The sequence below is a fragment of the Notolepis coatsorum genome, assembly GCF_963971535.1.
Source record: "Notolepis coatsorum genome assembly, chromosome: 4".
Classification (NCBI taxonomy): domain Eukaryota; kingdom Metazoa; phylum Chordata; class Actinopteri; order Aulopiformes; family Paralepididae; genus Notolepis; species Notolepis coatsorum.
The window spans coordinates 87,612,263-87,630,098 of NC_140168.1; the positions used below are offsets into that span (position 1 = coordinate 87,612,263).

The 17,836-nt window shown below is 49.9% G+C and overlaps 1 protein-coding gene across 5 annotated transcripts in view; it reads right to left on the reverse strand.

Moving 5' to 3' along the window:
• LOC311227199 (polypeptide N-acetylgalactosaminyltransferase 15-like) overlaps positions 1-814 on the reverse strand; it is a 102,119-nt gene extending 101,305 nt beyond the window's left edge. For 4 of the 5 annotated variants that reach the window (XM_084312761.1, XM_084312760.1, XM_084312758.1 and 1 more), the window contains exon 1: positions 1-322. This exon is cut by the window's left edge and continues 462 nt beyond it. The gene's annotated coding sequence lies outside the window, so the exon portion shown is untranslated. Of the gene's footprint in view, positions 323-677 lie in introns of those variants that run through there. The other variant, XM_084312759.1, reaches the window with a different exon arrangement.
• Positions 815-17,836: the final 17,022 nt, after the last annotated feature.

The window sequence follows — 17,836 nt, forward strand, 5'->3', positions numbered from 1 at the left end:
TGCATTTGAAGATATTACAACAACAACAACAACAACAACAACAACAACAACAACAACAACAACAACAACACACACAACGCGCGCCGACTTGAGGAAAATCGAGAACATCTCTAATAATAAATAACCCCGCTGTTTTCCAGCGGATGACGAGTCGTTCCTGCACCCCTTCCTGACAGGGAGCGACGCGAGCGAGCGTGATTGCGAAAATGATTAAAATGTATTCGTTTCAATCAGACTATCCTGACCTGCCGCGAGCGACAGCGAACTGAGCGGCGATGTCGTTCCCCCCTCAAATATTCGCTCGCTGTGTCTCTAGTTGAGCGATTACTTGGCAGAGTCCCGCCCCTAAACACTTTTTATTGGTCAAGAATTGCAGGCTGCTTTGCCCCCGTTAACACACACACAGACACACTCGGACACGCGCCGCCTCATATCAGGACAGTGTCGCGCGCGATTTCGTCTCCAGTTCGCTCGCTCGCTGCCTGTCAGGAACCGGTATGAGTCCCGAGTCACGCGCGTCGGAATGATGGGACACTCGCACACAAACGACCGAGAATACCTACAGGTTCAAGATCTACTAAATGATAGTGGTACACTACGCCCCCCCCCCTCTTGCCCAGGGCGTCCCAGGGTCTTAAAGCCTGCCTGATTTTAACACACAATCCAAAATAACGGACCTCGGATGCACCTGATCTCTGACTCTTCTTCGCTCTGCTGCACCTCCTCGAGCACCCTGCCAGTCAGACTTCACTTTTATTAGCCGGCTGACTTGCCTAGGAAATAAAACAAAAGGTCGGATCTGAGGGGACACAGTGAAATTCATCGGACCACATCAAGGGCTCTTCTTGACTGTGTTGGCATCGCAATCCAAAATGATTTATTAAGTTATTAAAAGTATCATGAACTGCGGGGTAAATCAACGTGTTTATTTCTCTCGTTCGTCCTAGTTAGTTTGTAAACGTGGCCCCGGCCGCCTCGCTGTATAGTCAAAACATCTCCGCGGTGCTTCATGCAATCAAAGCCCCCCCCCCCCCGCTGGCCAGCTGGCTGCGGGCCCCGCGGTCCCATGACCGTCTGTTTTCGCCGTGACGCCCCGGCCCGGCAGCCGCACAGGCACGATCCCTCCGGTTTTCATATGGAGTCTTGGCAGCCTCCGCCGCTGTTTTCATTGGAATGGAGGAGGGTGCTTGGCTCTTTTACACATGAAAACGCTGATCAGCTCCGAGCCCTCTGGCCATCCCCATTTGGGACTTCTGAGAGAGAGAGAGAGAGAGAGAGAGAGAGAGAGAGAGAGAGAGAGAGAGAGAGAGAGAGAGAGAGAGAGAGAGAGAGAGAGAGAGAGAGCCTATTTTTTAGAATGGTTGAAATGGGTTAGAGTTTGTGTAGAAAGTTTAAACACATTTATAGGCTGTTGCGAGGGCACAACTTTTCTAAAACTGTTCTGCATATCTGGTCGTTCTCAAGTTTAAAGTTCAAGTTTGTTTTTATTTGTCACATATGTACATTACAGTGAAATGTTTGGTTCTGTATGAGCCCCTGAGAATGTGCTTCATATAAAAAAGTAAAGGAGGAATAACACTATACAATATACAATACAATATACAAACTAAAGTACAACTTAAGTACAATCTAAGTACAATGAAGTAGAAATGCAGACAATGAGGTACAAAATGAGGTAGAAAAACTTGTTTAACCCTTTCACTGCCGCGCTACCAAACGGTTAACCCTTTCAGTGCGACAATACACAGAAGGTTAACCCTTTCACTGCCACACAACAGCAGGTTAACCCTTTACTATCACACTACCGACGGGTAGTGTGCAGTGTTGCGTTGTTATTATGGGCTGAGCCGCCACGCAGGATAACGGCCCGAACTCACTGCTCACGAACGAATTTCACGTGCGGCTCCCTCGTGAGATCGCGCGCCTGGTCAGGCACACTGGACCTACGACTTGAGCGTGCGGAAGCGCACCGAGGAAGGCATATTTACATTGGGACAGCTGTAAATGCCTAGTCTATATGCGAAGTCAGTCATTTTAGAATGATGATCAGTGTGACTGTACTCCTGAAAGAGCAGCGTGTAGCCCCAGCAGCAGCAAGAGCTTATTATTATTATTATTATTATTATTATTATTATTATTATTATTATGCAACATTGTAATAGTTATAGGTATAAACAAACATACAGACAAACATTCAAGGCGTTTATTTGCAGATACAGACACAGCTGGTTGAACAACATCTATATCTGTGGTAATAATGCAGATATTCAATTGTATTTCTGTGACAATGCGCGTGGCGCGCCGCCTCAAATAGGATCGAGGCGAAAAAATAGCTTGCCGCTCGCGAGCCACTCGGGAGGCGCGCTCCCGCTCGCGGCCAGTGTGCCTACTATCGTCCGTTAACATGGGAGCGGAAGTGAAGAGGCAGCCGCCCGTCCGTCCGTCCGTGTTCGTTCGTGAGCAGTGAGTTCGGGCCCCGCGCGCATGCGCATATGTTCCCTCGCGCACAATAATACACTTTGTTTGTATAGCCTTTCATACAGAAACTGCAGCTCAAAGTGCTTCACAACAGAATTAAGACAGGAATAAAATGAGCACATAAAGTGCAGACATATAAAATCAGTTTTTCACATTAGGATCTAACATCCCAACAGGCAACCTTGTTTATGGTTTGATTCAGTTTTAATATAAATAATAAAAATAAAGAGAAGATTAATTAATTATCTACTCAGTCCCGAAGTTTGTGATGTAGATATGGAATGTCCCGGGTTGCTGCTGTTTGCAGAGTGTGTTGTTGTCCGGGGGTGAGTGGTGGTGGGTGGGGGGTTGAATCAAAACAGTTGTCAATTCGGAATTGACGGCTGTTTTGATTTGGCCCTTCGTTCGCCGTCGTTCACCTTTGGACGGCGGTGCACTCTGTGGGCAGCGGCAACTTGGGACGTTCCATATTTACATCACAAAGAGTCCCAGACTGGTTGAAGACACCAGCCTATAGCGGCTATTGTTATGATAATGCAAGGTAGCGCCGGGGCCCGGGACTCGGCAGGTAAACACGAGCCGAGCCGAGCGCAGCGCGTTCTCGCGAGCGCGTGCATGTGCGTGCACGCGCTTCTGCTCAAATCTTTAATACTCAGTGAGGTACCACTGAGTGGTACCCCGTGCCATGAACAACGCATGCCTGGTAGTGCGGCAGTGAAAGGGTTAAGGCAAGGTGCAAATGCAAATGAGGTATGAATGTAGTGCAAATCTCATTAATAAATAGATAAATATAATGTAGTGTTAATGTGTCACACACAAGCTCTTGTCTCGCGTGGGACTGTGCTGTGTTGACTTTAGCTTTGAATGGCCCCTATACTGCTAGCTTCCAGCGTGCTCTCTTTTGGCAGCACTGTCCATCTTTGGGGGCCAGATTGGCTGCTTTTAGAGACCTCTGTGTCTGTCTTTCTGTCTGGCGGCTGTTATGTCTGTAATTACCTTGAGTGAGTGGGTGCACGGTTACATTAGCCGCTCTCTGTGTGTCTGTCCCGTTCTCATGTCCCTAATTCCCCCCGCGCCCCCTCCACAGAATGACAGGGCAGAGGTGACAGATCTCTCAATGGCTTCTGGGTAATAATAATGGTAATGCTGATGATGACAGTTACAAAGGGAGAGAGAGAGACACCTAGAGAGAGAGAGAGAGAGGTTGAAAGGGTTGAGAGCGAGGGGGGAAAGAACAGAGGAGTAGAAGACAGATGACAGGAGGAGATGCACAAAGGAGAGGAGGGTGTTGCAAATGGAAAATAAGAGAGAAGCAAAGAGCTTTGCAGGAGAGAGAGAGAGAGAGAGAGGGTGCAGAGAAAGGGGGGAGGAGAGAGGCAGAGGGTGGGGTGAGGGAGTCTGTGTGTGTGAGAGAGAGAGAGAGAGAGAGAGAGAGAGAGAGAGAGAGAGAGAGAGAGAGAGAGAGAGAGAGAGAGAGAGAGAGAGAGAGGGGGGGGGGGGGGAGAAAGGTAGGGAGAGAGAGAGGGGGAAAGAAAGGTAGGGAGAGAGAGGGGGAAAGAAAGGTAGGGAGAGACAGAAAGAGTGAAAGAATCCGATGAGTTACAAGGAGGAATGAAACTATTGTTCCAGACATGGAGATCACTATACAAACAGACACATACTCACTCACACACTCATACACACACACACACACACACACACACACACACACACACACACACACACACACACACACACACACACACACACACACACACACACGCGCACACACACACACACACACACACACACACACACACACACACACACACACACACACACACACACACACACACAGATAGACAGGCACAGTGGCACACACATACACAAACACATTTTGGATGATTTATTTGAATTCAATTATGCATATACCTTTCTAATATTTCAGAAGTTTGTCGTGGTTTAAGGCATTGCTGTTCACAGACCTTCCACAGGTGCAAGGGAGTTCCATATTACATAGAGATATGGTCTATGGGAGAGGGCAGTTCCATACTACATAGAGATATGGCCTATGGGAGAGGGCAGTTCCATACTACATAGAGATATGGCCTATGGGAGAGGGCAGTTCCATACTACATAGAGATATGGCCTATGGGAGAGGGCAGTTCCATACTACATAGAGATATGGCCTATGGGAGAGGGCAGTTCCATATTACATAGAGATATGGGAGAGGGGAGTTCCATATTACATTGGGGTACAGCCTAAAGAGCGGAGTTCCATACTACATTGGGGTACAGCTTATGGGAGAGTGGAGTTCCATACTACATTGGGGTACAGCTTATGGGAGAGCGGAGTTCCATACTACATTGGGGTACAGCTTATGGGAGAGCGGAGTTCCATACTACATTGGGGTACAGCTTATGGGAGAGGGGAGTTCCATACTACATTGGGGTACAGCCTATGGAAGAGGGGGCCTGGTCTTTGCTCTGAGCACCAGGGTCTTGTCCCTATATAAGTACTTTAGGACACCTTTCAACAAGGACATAGCAATGTCCGGTGCACCATCTTATTTTTTATTTCTCGATCTGGAAAGGGGAACAAAAAAGTATAGATCACACTGTGGGACATGTATCATAGTTTTTGAAGGCTAACATTTGATTGCAGCACAGTGCTGGGTTTCTCAGCACTGAGGCCTGTACTAGTCAACATCACGCCAGACAATGTTTCTATAGGGAGGTGTAGTCTGACGTCACTGGTTGTTCCACCCGTATAGGGATTTATCATTGGGAAAATGGATAATCGGCTATTTTAACTATACTGCCGCATGGAAAGCTTTCCATTTTTGCACAAAATGAGTTCCCTTCTATCACTAACATTATTGTTTAAGCATTTTTGGTTGAAATAAAATTTGGCGATTTTTTTTGTATGATTAATTGTGAATATTTTCATGTTGAGCTATACTGTAGTGTAGATTGTGGATGAATAAGCACAGAAAGGTACACCATGCAAATGTTAATGCTTTATTTGTTTTAAACGAGACGATTTAGAAATGGGCAATGGGGAAATACATTGCGTTGGACAGAGAGGGTGGAACACGAAAAACGGCAATGACGTAACCACTACACCTCCCTATAGGGCCTGGGTTCAAAAGAAAAAAGGTTAACCCTGGACGTCACAGTGGTTACCACTGCTGCCTCGCAGCAAGAAGGTCCTGGGTTCGAACCCCAGCAGGGGGCCTTTCTGTGTGGAGTTTGTCATGTTCTCCCTGTGTTCACGTGGGTTTCCTCCAGGTACTCTGGTTTCCTCCCCCACCATAAAGACATACATGTTAGGTACAGGGACTACAGATGGAGACGAGCTAATTAGCTAACTCTGGCACATTTACATTGATGTGGAAACTGAAGATGTTGATTAATGTGCACTGTCCCTGGGTAAAAAAAATAAAAATAAACTTAAACTTTAAGGGCTTAAACACACACAGGCACGCACGCACGCACGCACACGCGCACACACACACACACACACACAGGACTGACACTTCACTTCCAATAACTTTAAGCCCCAATCCATGTTTTAATTCTTTTTATCATATAAATAAACATTACCAACATAAACAAACCCTTTAAAACCACAATGCAGACAATATTAAACCATTAAAAACGTATATTTACCTGTTGTCTAGTGTTAATCCTTGTATCAAGAGCTCTCAGTTAATCGACTACTAGAGAATGAAAACACAACTCCATTTTTATTTTCTTATTTCTAGTGGTGGGGCTTACCCATTATTTGGATAACTGATTGGTCTTTTAATTAAGTCTTTCTCTTGTGGGGAAATGTGTTCGCCTTGTATTTCCACTTTGCTGCACCATGAACCATATGCTGCAAACTGCAGCCAAGACAGACACATTCAAATGTCCACTGCCAGCATAGTTCCAGTCAAGCTAACACACAGACACACAGACACACAGACACACACACACACACATGCAAAAACGCAAAGGTGCACACGATGGACACATACACGTGCATGTGTACACACACACACACACCTGCACAGTAAAGCATACACACAAAGACACACACACACGCACACACACACAATCAAGGGTCAATTGTAGGTCTAAGGACATTTGAGGACACATTCACGCACATGCACACACACACATGCAGACACGCACATGCACACGCGCACACACACACACACACACACACACACACATGACAATATCTCAAAAGTATGCACACTCATTTGAAATACTTTAATTTTAATCCAACAATCACATGTGATTCACATATTATGATTTGAATATCAGAGAGGGTCAATTGTAGGTCTCAGGACCTTTGAGGACACACACATTCGTGCACACGCACACACACCACAGAGCTGGCAGGAAGTATGATTTAAAATCCTTTCATTTGAATCCAACAATTAGGCATATGATTCAAATAACCAGGAGGTTCGACTAATGTTGAGGACATTTGGACACACACACACATATACACGCGTCGCACACACGTACTGTACACACACACACACACATATAACATATACACACACACACATACTGAACACACACACACATATAACATATACACACACACACATACTGAACACACACACGTACTGAACACACACACATACTGAACACATATAACATATACACACACGTACTGAACACACACACACATATAACATATACACACACGTACTGTACACACACACACACACACACATATAACATATACACACACACATACTGTACACACACACACACATATAACATATACACACACGTACTGTACACACACACACATATAACATATACACACACGTACTGTACACACACACACACACACACACACACACACACACACACACACATATACCATATACACACACATACTGTACACACACACACATATAACATATACACACACGTACTGTACACACACACACACACACACACACACACACACACACACACACACACACACACACATATACCATATACACACACATACTGTACACACACACACATATAACATATACACACACGTACTGTACACACACACACACACACACACACATATATAACATATACACACACACACACACACATTTAACATATACACGCACACACGTACTGTACACACACACACACACACCACAGACCTATTGACAGGATCTGAAAGTAAGCACACAAACGCACATTTCAAATGTTTTATTTTAATCAGACAATTACAATACACACATGGGTGTTTTTGGACACAACCACACACACACACACACACACACACACACACACACACACACACACACACACACACACACACACACACACACACACACACACAAACAGAAACACACACACACACACACACACACACACAGTCCAAGATCCAGTCCCACGCATCCTCAGGAATGTGTCTGGCAGCATTCCTCTGGCTCTGTGAGGCAAGACTGTAAGAAGACAGCAATACAAGTACTAGCATGCATCCCTGCTCCCTCACACACACACACACACACACACACACACACACACACACACACACACACACACACACACACACACACACACACATGCACATGCACAGACACGCGCACACACGCACACAAACATGCACGCACACACACGCACGCACACACGCACACACACACATATACACGCACATGCACATACACACGCACACACACATACACACACGCATATGCACACGCACACACACACATGCACACACACACACTGGGTTGTTCTGATATTAGGTTATTCATATTTTGTCTGGACTAGTGTCTGGGGTGGGGAGAGAGAGAGAGAAGGGGGGGAGAGAGAGAAAGAGAGAGAGAGAGTTTCAAGTTCAAGTTTCTTTAATAGTTGTTTTTTTTATCCACTTTTCTCCCATTTTTCTATATTTTCTCCCATCCCAATTTCGTATCATCCAATTCAACCCTCCCCTGTCACGAACGCTGTTTCTTGCCTCCCACAAGCCGGCTGCAATGTGGACTAAGTCATACATAGCACAAGTCCCCTCCGGTACTTGAGGTAACAGCAGTCGCATCTTTTCACCTGCGCAGCTCGATCTCTCAGTGTCTAGGAGTAACGCGTGACACTTCCTGATTCTACTGCGCAGGCGCACCAACCGACTTGTAGGAGTCGCTTGTTCACAACGCCCGATCCCCACCCTTCAGTTTCCCTCCCCGTAATACGGCCAATGTGTATTACTGCGGACGACCAGCTAAACTGAAAACAATGTGGAGAGCTGGATTCGAACACGCGAATCCTAGCGTCTCCACACTGGTGGCGAGTGCCTTGCCCACTACACCACCTAGCCGCCCAAGTTTCTTTAATAGTTGTCATACAGAAGTACAGAATACTTTCATACAAAATGCTTCTTACTGTTACGCTCCAGAGACTGTGCTAGACAAGATAGTATCAAATAACATAGTATAGCATGTAAATTAGAAGTAGAAAATGAGGTCACAGTGTTCAGTATAGACATATGTACAATGTTCGATGCAGAATAGACGTAACTGAGTTACCATATAATATACAATACTATGCAGTGTACTAATGTACAATATTATATAGTGCAAAGCAGAAATGGGATGAGGTACAATTTAGGTACAATTTACAGTAAGGTGTACGAGTTGTAGTGCAATCCTTCATCAATAAATATAAAGTGTGGGGAGTGGGTGCTACAGTGTGTTTGTTTAAAGTGAGTGTGTGCTATAAAGTGTGGGGAGTGGGTGCTACAGTGTGTTTGTTTAAAGTGAGTGTGTGCGTGTGGATGTGTGTGCTATGTGCGTAGAGAGAGAGAAAGAGGGGGGAAGAGAGATGGGGTAGAGAGAGAGGGGTAGAGAAAGAGTGGGAGAGAGAGAAAGGGAGAGAGAGAGCAATAGGGAGGTGTAGTGGTTACGTCATTTTCGTTTTTTCCTGTTCCACCCTTTGTTCCACTTAATGTATTTCCCCATTGCCCATTTCTAAATCGGCTTGTTTAAAACAAATAAAGCATGGACATTGGCATGGTGTACCTTTCTGTGCGTATTCACCCACAATCTATAGCTCAACTTGAAAATATTCGCAATTAATCGTAAAGGTAGCAAAATAACAACATTTCTGTTTTCGTTCACTGGGAAACTACACTGCCATTTTGGCGCTGCTGACTGACGTCACCACAGCGTAGACTCCTGGCTTTAGTCGCAGACCTAGGATCAGATTTCCCTTACATTCCATAAGCTTAACAATTCGTACAATGGGAAAATAACTGACCCTGAATCTGTGGCTAGTATCTCTCTGGCGATCATAACCATTCATCTCTAAAGCCAACCACCATTTTTAAAACCACGTTACGTACGTGTATTTATATTTTAAATCGTATAACGTTATTTCGCTGGCATATTAAATCACTGTAAATACTAATGTAAATCAATGTTTCGTTGTACATATTGTGTATATGTAACGGTTGTGACAACGTCACCTCAAACTTCGATGCCCCGAGGGACATTCGAACACAGGTCTGCCACGCCGCGTGGAACAACACAGACCGCTATACCAAGAGGTGAATTCACTTCTTTGTACCGTGTCTATGCGTCTTTTGAGGATGTGAGAGTGAGTTTAACCCATAGCACCACTACTCACCCCAGCCCTTCTTGACTGCGCTTCACGATACCATCCGTTACACTCACCCTCCTTAAACTCACTCCACTCCACCCAAGGCATCCGGGTCAGTCGGCACCATTGTAACGGTTGTGACAACGTCACCTCAAACTTTGATGCCCCGAGGGAGATTCGAACACGGGTCTGCCACGCCGCGTGCAACAACACAGAAGTGAATTCACCTCTTGGCATAGCGGTCTGTGTTGTTGCACGTGGCGTGGCAGACCCGTGTTCGAATCTCCCTCGGGGCATCGGAGTTTGAGGTGACGTTGTCACAACCGTTACATATAGTTTATAACGTTATTGTTTTTTACATAACGTTAGTAGCTAGTGTCACGGGTGGGGGTGTGTGTGTGTCTGTATGGGTGTGTGCTGATGTACCTGCGGGACCCCGAGAGGAGGACACGCCCAGTGATGGTCCTGATGAGGACCTAGATGCTTACCTGGCCATTTTAACAGGCAAGTGCATATCCGACTATTATGTGTATTGGAATCTTCTATCGCAGTACTGCGCCATGCTGTCCCTTCTTCCCTGCTTAGATGAGGTCCATGGAGTCCCGGTGAGAGCGTGTGGAGCCATCCTGTGGGGATGGTGATATGTGCTGGGGCCAGTGACAGCAGGCAAGTGCGGGACCACCAGGGGGGGGATAATCTATTTCAGTCTTGAAGTCTACACATGAGGTCCCTCTTTCTTACGCAGCCGGGGTGTGCCGCTGGAGAGAGCAGGAGGTTGATTGGCTGGCTGGCGTGGAGGGGCGGTGCCAGGAAGGCCGGGTGCTGGTGAAAGGAGAATTCGTTTTGGCAGTAGAGAGAACAGAGTCGCAAGGACGACACCGGGGGACGCGGAACTGCGGAGATACGAGGACACGCTACCTTTCTCTTTTTTCCAGTGAAAACACTTACTGCTCCAGCCTGCTGTGTTCACCCTCTCTGTGGAACGAGTGGAGCCGAAACCAAGCGAGATACATTGTAGCCACGCTACATGCCGTGAGTAACTAAACACAAAGTATCGGAATATCTGCGCCGGATGAATGTACTGTTTCCCGAGCGATCAGTGAATGGATTATGTGAATTGTGCTATAAGAAACTTTGGATTATACAAACGGTCATTACAACTGAAGAGAATTGAGAGCACCGCGTGCTAAAACGCTGCTACTATTTGCACAGGCCCGCTCATTGGAGAGCAGCAAAAGGTGCACATATTGACTAACAAATGAACATGGGAGCTCGACATGTGTAATTAACTGTGCTATTTCCTTGCAGCCAGGAGGACACTACTGCATTACCCTGGTCTGCTCTGCACTAGGAAGTACCCTATTCTCAGGTCCCAGTCGGAACACTTTTCAGCCCGAGGCCGTGGGAGAGAGGGAGGGGGGGAGAGACCCTCCCCGCCCACGCGCCTTCGGGCTGGATTATATCCTTTTTTTGTCGTATCGTCTATAACTGTGACTGGCGCTTCCACTGCCCCAACCTAGGCTAGGATGTGGGAGGAGCATTCTGGCCCTAGACCCAAACCTCATAGTGTCCCATACCCACTATACCCTAACATGCCCTCTTATCTTTATTGTGTGCCACCAGTGTGTATTGTTCTTAATATTAAGTAATTATGTGCTGTGACCAGAGGTGTGGTATTTATATTCTCAGGCTATGTTTGTAGTGTAGTGTGCAGTATGATTCTGGATTAGTTCGTGACCGTTTCCAGACCTGGGTGCAATATAGGTACCATTTCCCACGTGTGCAGTGCTTTAGGGGCAGAACAGATAGTGTGGGTGGGAACAGCAGCTTGGGGTTGGCCTACAGTGCAGAGAAGCGCTTCCTCTTTTAATCACCCTAGGCCTACAGGCACTGGTCTTTTAGATTAGTTTAGTTAGTAGTTATTTATTTAGATTCATGAACTTGTATGCTATATATAATTATATGTAATGAAGTATTTCTTATTGTTTCTTGAACATTCTCCCGTGTCTGTTTGTGGTCTTGGGGAAATTCATGTATGGTAGGTCAGCTGAGCCCTTTGGGAAGTGCATCCGTGCGTTTGCACACCTTAATCATAGATCTGGATGCTTCCCATTGGGGTCTGGTGACATATTTTGGCGTAGTCTGTAGGATTTCCCCATAGTCCACAGCAAACATGGCCGATGAGAATGCTAGAGAAACTGGGGTGCAAGCAGTCATGATGCCCTGGTACTTGGGGTTGCATTGGGTTCCTAAGTTTAGTGGAGAAAAGGGGACCACTAAATTTAGTCAGTGGCTAGCCCAGGTGGAGGCCTTTTTGCGAGCACAAACAGGGAATAGACTTCCTGTTTAGCTTCCTTGATGGCCCCGCACATAGAGAAGCCATGCTCCTCCTAGAAGCTATTAAATCTTCCCCCCAGGAAGTAATCAAGGCATTAACCCTGAAGTACGGGGACCATAGGTCTTCTGATACCCTTCAAGAGGGGGTTTTCAACTGTAGGCAGGCTGAGAAGGAAGGGATAGAGGAATTCACCCTGCGCCTTAGAGCGTGCCTTTACACGTGGCGAATCAGTGACTCCGCTAGTGCAGGAGAGGAAAACAAGAGGCTGCGGGCGCAGTTTGCTAAGGGCCTGCGGGAAGGCCCCATTAAGCACAAGCTCCTACACCACCTGAGACGGAACCCAGAGACAACCTTTGAGGAGGTTCGGCAGGAAGCGAGCTCCATCGAGTGGGAAGAACGAGCTTCCACTGAAGTGGTGGCGGCTTGCCAGACCCAAGCTTCCCCAGCTATCCCACCTCCTGGCATGGAAGCATTACCCCCGAGCGGCCTACAACAGCTTTGTCACTACGTATGGAACTACAGAAAGAACTGCGTGACCAGGTAGCGCTGCTGGGGAGCACCCTCGCAGAGGAAATACGGAGCCAGATGCAGAGCTCTGGACGTGGACCCGAGCCAGCGCAGAGGTGGGGACAGCCAGGCCCTCCAGCTAGACCTTCTGCCAGGCCACGCCAGCGCCCTGACAACCGGGAGCCTCGTAACTACCAGTGGGATGAGCAGGGCCGGCCCATCTGCAGGAACTGCGGTGAGGCAGGCCATATCGAGAGGTACTGCATGCATAGGACGGCGCCTGCCCCGGATTTTCAGCGGTCCCGGTCACTGCAGGGCAAATAGGTACCTCCAGGAGGTATGATGGAGGCCCTGCAGAGACCGACAGTGGTAATAATTTAGGACCTGCTCCGAGGTCATCAATTGGCACACATGCGATGCATGCATGCAATTCGTATCTGCGATTAACCCATCCCGTCGTCCTTCCCCCCCAAGGGCAGCCGGGAGCAGACAGGCGTCAACGTGAGCCGCGCCAGGGGACCAATCCAAGTGCTCCTGTCCGTCTTCATCAAGGACGCCACAGCGTTAGCGATCTTGTTGTTGTGCATGTTTTTCCATTGGGTTTATCTTATCGGGGGGGAAACCCTTGCGAGCACGGGGAGAACATGCAAACTCCACACAGAAAGGCCTGGGAGATACCCCACCTGGGTAACTGGCATCATGGAAACCTGGTCCCCAAGCGGGAATCGAACCCTGGACCTTCTTGCTGTGAGGCGACAGTGTTAACCACTACACCACCATGCGCTGTCCAGAAGTGGAGGTCCTGATTCGGGGCAAGAAGATACCCTGTGTGCTGGACACGGGTTCACAGGTGACTCTGTTTGGCCAATCTTTCTTTCAGCGCCATTTTGTTGGCGAGGGGCTCCAGGGAGCCGGAGGACTACCATGGCTGACCCTGCGAGCTGCCAATGGACTACAGATTCCGTTTGTGGGCTACATGGTTCTGGATTTCACAATCAGCGGCATTGAGGTACTGGGTCGAGGTGTGGTGATTGTAAACGATGACTGTATTAGCACTGGGTATGGGCTGTTGGGCATGAACATTATATCAGAATGCTGGGAGGGCCTATTTCAGAGGGGACCCCTGGGGCAGGAAGCTTTTAAATTCACTGTTCCTCCAGCGGCCCGGAGGGTGTGGGAAAAGGCGTTTACTCTTTGCCAGCCGGTACAAAGCACCCCCCCAGCCGACGTGGCTAGTGGCACGGCTAGGCTGCGGCGACAGGCCCCTGTCCTGGTGCCTCCAGAGTCTGAGATCGTGGTCTGGGCAGATGTTAATCCAAGGATGGGTCGCCTGGACTGCCCTGTGCTGGTGGAAGACCACACTGACCTGGTGGTAGGATAGCGTGGCTGGCGCGTAGCTCGGTCCTTCTGCTGGGTATGGGGAGGTAAGGTGCCACTGTGTATTTGTAACCCCCACCTCTCCTCTGTGCTAATCCCCCAGTGGTTCTCCCTGGCCACGGTGTCACTGGTCCCCCTGCAGGATATACATGGGGCCAACCATCTGATTCTGAGAGACACCGGCCCCGGGGTGGTAGAAGTGGATGTGCGTCGGGTAGCTGAACCCACCCTGGCCGACAACCCGGCCCGGAATCTGAGGGGGGATGGACTGACAAGGGACCAAGAAGTACAGCTCGCTGCCCTGCTGCGCCGATGGACCCATGTATTCGCCGCACATGAGGAGGACTTTGGGCGTACCAAGGCGGTTCAACATAATATCCCCACTGGAACCGCACCACCGATTCGGGAGAGGTACCGTCCGATTCCACCCAAGCTATACGCTGAGCTGAGAACGCTGCTGCAGGGGATGGTCGACAGCAAGGTGGTGTGCGAGAGCTCCAGTCCATGGGTGGCCCCAGTGGTGTTGGTCCACAAGAAGGATGGATCCTGGTGCTTCTGCATAGACTACCGGAAGCTGAACGCCGTGACCCACAAGGATGCATACCCGCTGCCCTGGATAGAGGAGTCATTGACCAATTTGACCCAGGCGACCTGGTACAGTACCCTGGATCTGGCCAGCGGGTACTGGCAAGTGGAAGTGGTGCCGGAGGACCAGGAGAAGGTGGCCTTTGCCACGCCACTGGGGTTGTACCAGTTCGAATGGATGCCCTTTGGTCTGTGCAATGCCCCCGCCACCTTCCAACGGTTGATGCAGTGTTGCCTGGGTGTCCAGGTGAATGACCACCTACTGATCTACCTGGACGACGTGATCGTCTATTCCCCAGACTTTCAGAGCCACCTGAATCATCTGGAGATGGTGTTCCATCGGCTTCAGGAGCACAGTCTTAAACTCCAGCCGGGAAAGTGCAGGTTGTTCCACCGGGAGGTGAGGTACCTGGGACATATAGTCAGCGGCCAAGGGGTGGCGACTGACCCGGAGAAGACTCAGGCCGTCCGCAGCTGGCCTGTGCCCACCACGGCCAAACAAGTGAAGTCATTCTTGGGATTCGTGGGGTAATATCGGCGGTTCGTCCCCGGCTTTGCCCGGATTGCCGCCCCTCTGACCCGACTGCTCCAGGGTACTGCTGGACGACCGTCTGCACCAGTGACCTGGGCGCCACCCTGTCAGCAGGCATTTGATGAGCTGAAGAGGAACCTGTTGGAGGCCCCGATCTTGGACTTCACTGACTACGGCCAGCCGTTCAGGCTCTACACGGATGCCAGCTTGGAGGGGCTAGGGGCAGTCCTGTCCCAGGTCCAGGAGGGCAGAGAGCGGGTCATTGCATACGCCAGTCGCGGCCGTTCCCAGACGGAGCGCAACGACCAGAATTACAGCTCCTTCAAGTTGGAGCTGCTGGCTTTGAAGTGGGCGGTAACCGAAAATTCAAAGATTACCTCTGGGGGGCCCAGTTCACTATCTTCACGGACAACAATCCGCTGGTGCACCTGGAAACAGCCCGACTGGGGGCACACGAGCAGCGCTGGGCGGCCCAGCTCGCGAACTACTCCTACGTGATCAAATACCGGCCAGGGGCTGTCTATCAGAATGCCGATCTATTGTCTCGGTTGCCAGAGGCTGGGAGCGCGACGGTCCAGGCAGTGGAAGGACAGGACCCACCAGGGATGGCCATCCCTAGACCGCCGCCGTCAATTTCCTCCAGGCCTACGGGGCTTGCTGGCGGAGTGGGAGTGCCTAAACCTCCACAAAGGGCTCATTGTGAGAAGAGTGATGGAGTTCGATACACACCTGAGCGCTGACCAACTGGTTGTACCCCTCAGTCGGGCCAAGGGTCTCTGGAAGGAGTACCATCGGGCAGCTAGTACCGAGAAGGTGCTATCCCTGCTGTGGTGGCGGTTCTTCTGGGCAGGCATGGGCAAGGCAATACAGCTCTGGACCAAGGTGTGCCCCACATGTGCAGTAAGCAAGGCAGGACCAGAACAACGGGCGCCCCTGAGCTCCATCAGGAGTAGTTACCCATTTGAGGTGGTGGGCCTGGACTACTTATCATTAGGTCGGCCGGCCGATGTCTACCCCTGCATCCTGGTGATGACCGACCTGTTCTCTTGCTACGCCTTTGCCGTTCCCACCAAGGATCAGACGGCGCCCAGTACGGTCAAGGCCCTTTGGGTGTCCAGAGCGGTTTTTGGCGGATCAAGGAGCTGCTTTTGAGTCCCGGCTGATGCAGCAGTTGTGTGATGTGTACGGGTGCGTGAAGAGCCGCACGACTCCATACCACCCTCAGGGCAATGGGGCCTGTGAGCGCTTTAATCAGACGCTGCTCTCTCTGCTGGGCTCCCTCGACCCAGACACCCAACCACACTGGCACCATCAGCATCCATACCTAGTCCAAGCCTACAATAATGCCATACATGCTAGTACCGGTATGGCTCCTCATTTTGTTGTGTTTGGCCGCCATGCCAGGTTACCAGTGGACTTGATACACGACGTCTCGCCCCCGCAACAGAGAGCCACCTTGGAGGGATGGGTTCACAGCCACCACCAGACACTGACTGAGGCCTACGAGCGTGTACAGGCGAATGTTACCAAGAGATGGGAGGTGGGATCGGGCTCGTTATGACAGAGGGGCACGGGCAGTACCCTTGCTGCCGGGTGGCAGGTCTTGGTAAAGAACTTTCATCTGCGGGCCCATGGGAAGTTGGCACCACGGTGGATACCAAGACCCCATGTGGTTATCGGGCAGCACCGACCCGACCAACCCGTGTATCTGGTCCGGCCTGAAGGCCAGGAGGGGCCTGGTCGTGCCTTGCATCGAAACAATCTCCGCCCCTGCCCAGCAGGAATGCCTCCACACCCAGATGACCTGCTGGAGGGACCGGCAGAAGGTGGGGCACCCCTAGGAGCCCAGGGTCCCGACTTCCTCTTCCTGCCGCCACTACCTACCGCCCAGGGCGGCTACATCCCCCCGGTCCCAGAGCTTCACCTGGGCCCTGCTGTACCAAGACCTGTGGAGGAACCAAGGTTACCTGCACAGCTAGAGGAAGCGGACCTTGAGCCGAATAGAGTGGAAGAAGGCCCTGAAGAGGACGAGTTACCTGTCGATCCCAGGGAAGGATGGAGTGGCCGAGGGAATGAAGGGGCCAAAGCGGAGCATGCAGTGATCCCCCCGGAGGTGATACCGCCTCGATGGTCCAGGCGCAGCAACCTGGGCAAGCCACCCATCCGCTTGGTCCAGCTGGTGGGGGTGTGTGTGTGTCTGTATGGGTGTGTGCTGATGTACCTGCGGGACCCTGAGAGGAGGACACGCCCAGTGATGGTCCTGATGAGGACCTAGATGCTTACCTGGCCGTTTTAACAGGCAAGTGCATATCCGACTATTATGTGTATTGGAATCTCCTATCGCAGTACTGCGCCATGCTGTCCCTTCTTCCCTGCTTAGATGAGGTCCATGGAGTCCCGGTGAGAGCGTGGGGAGCCATCCTGTGGGG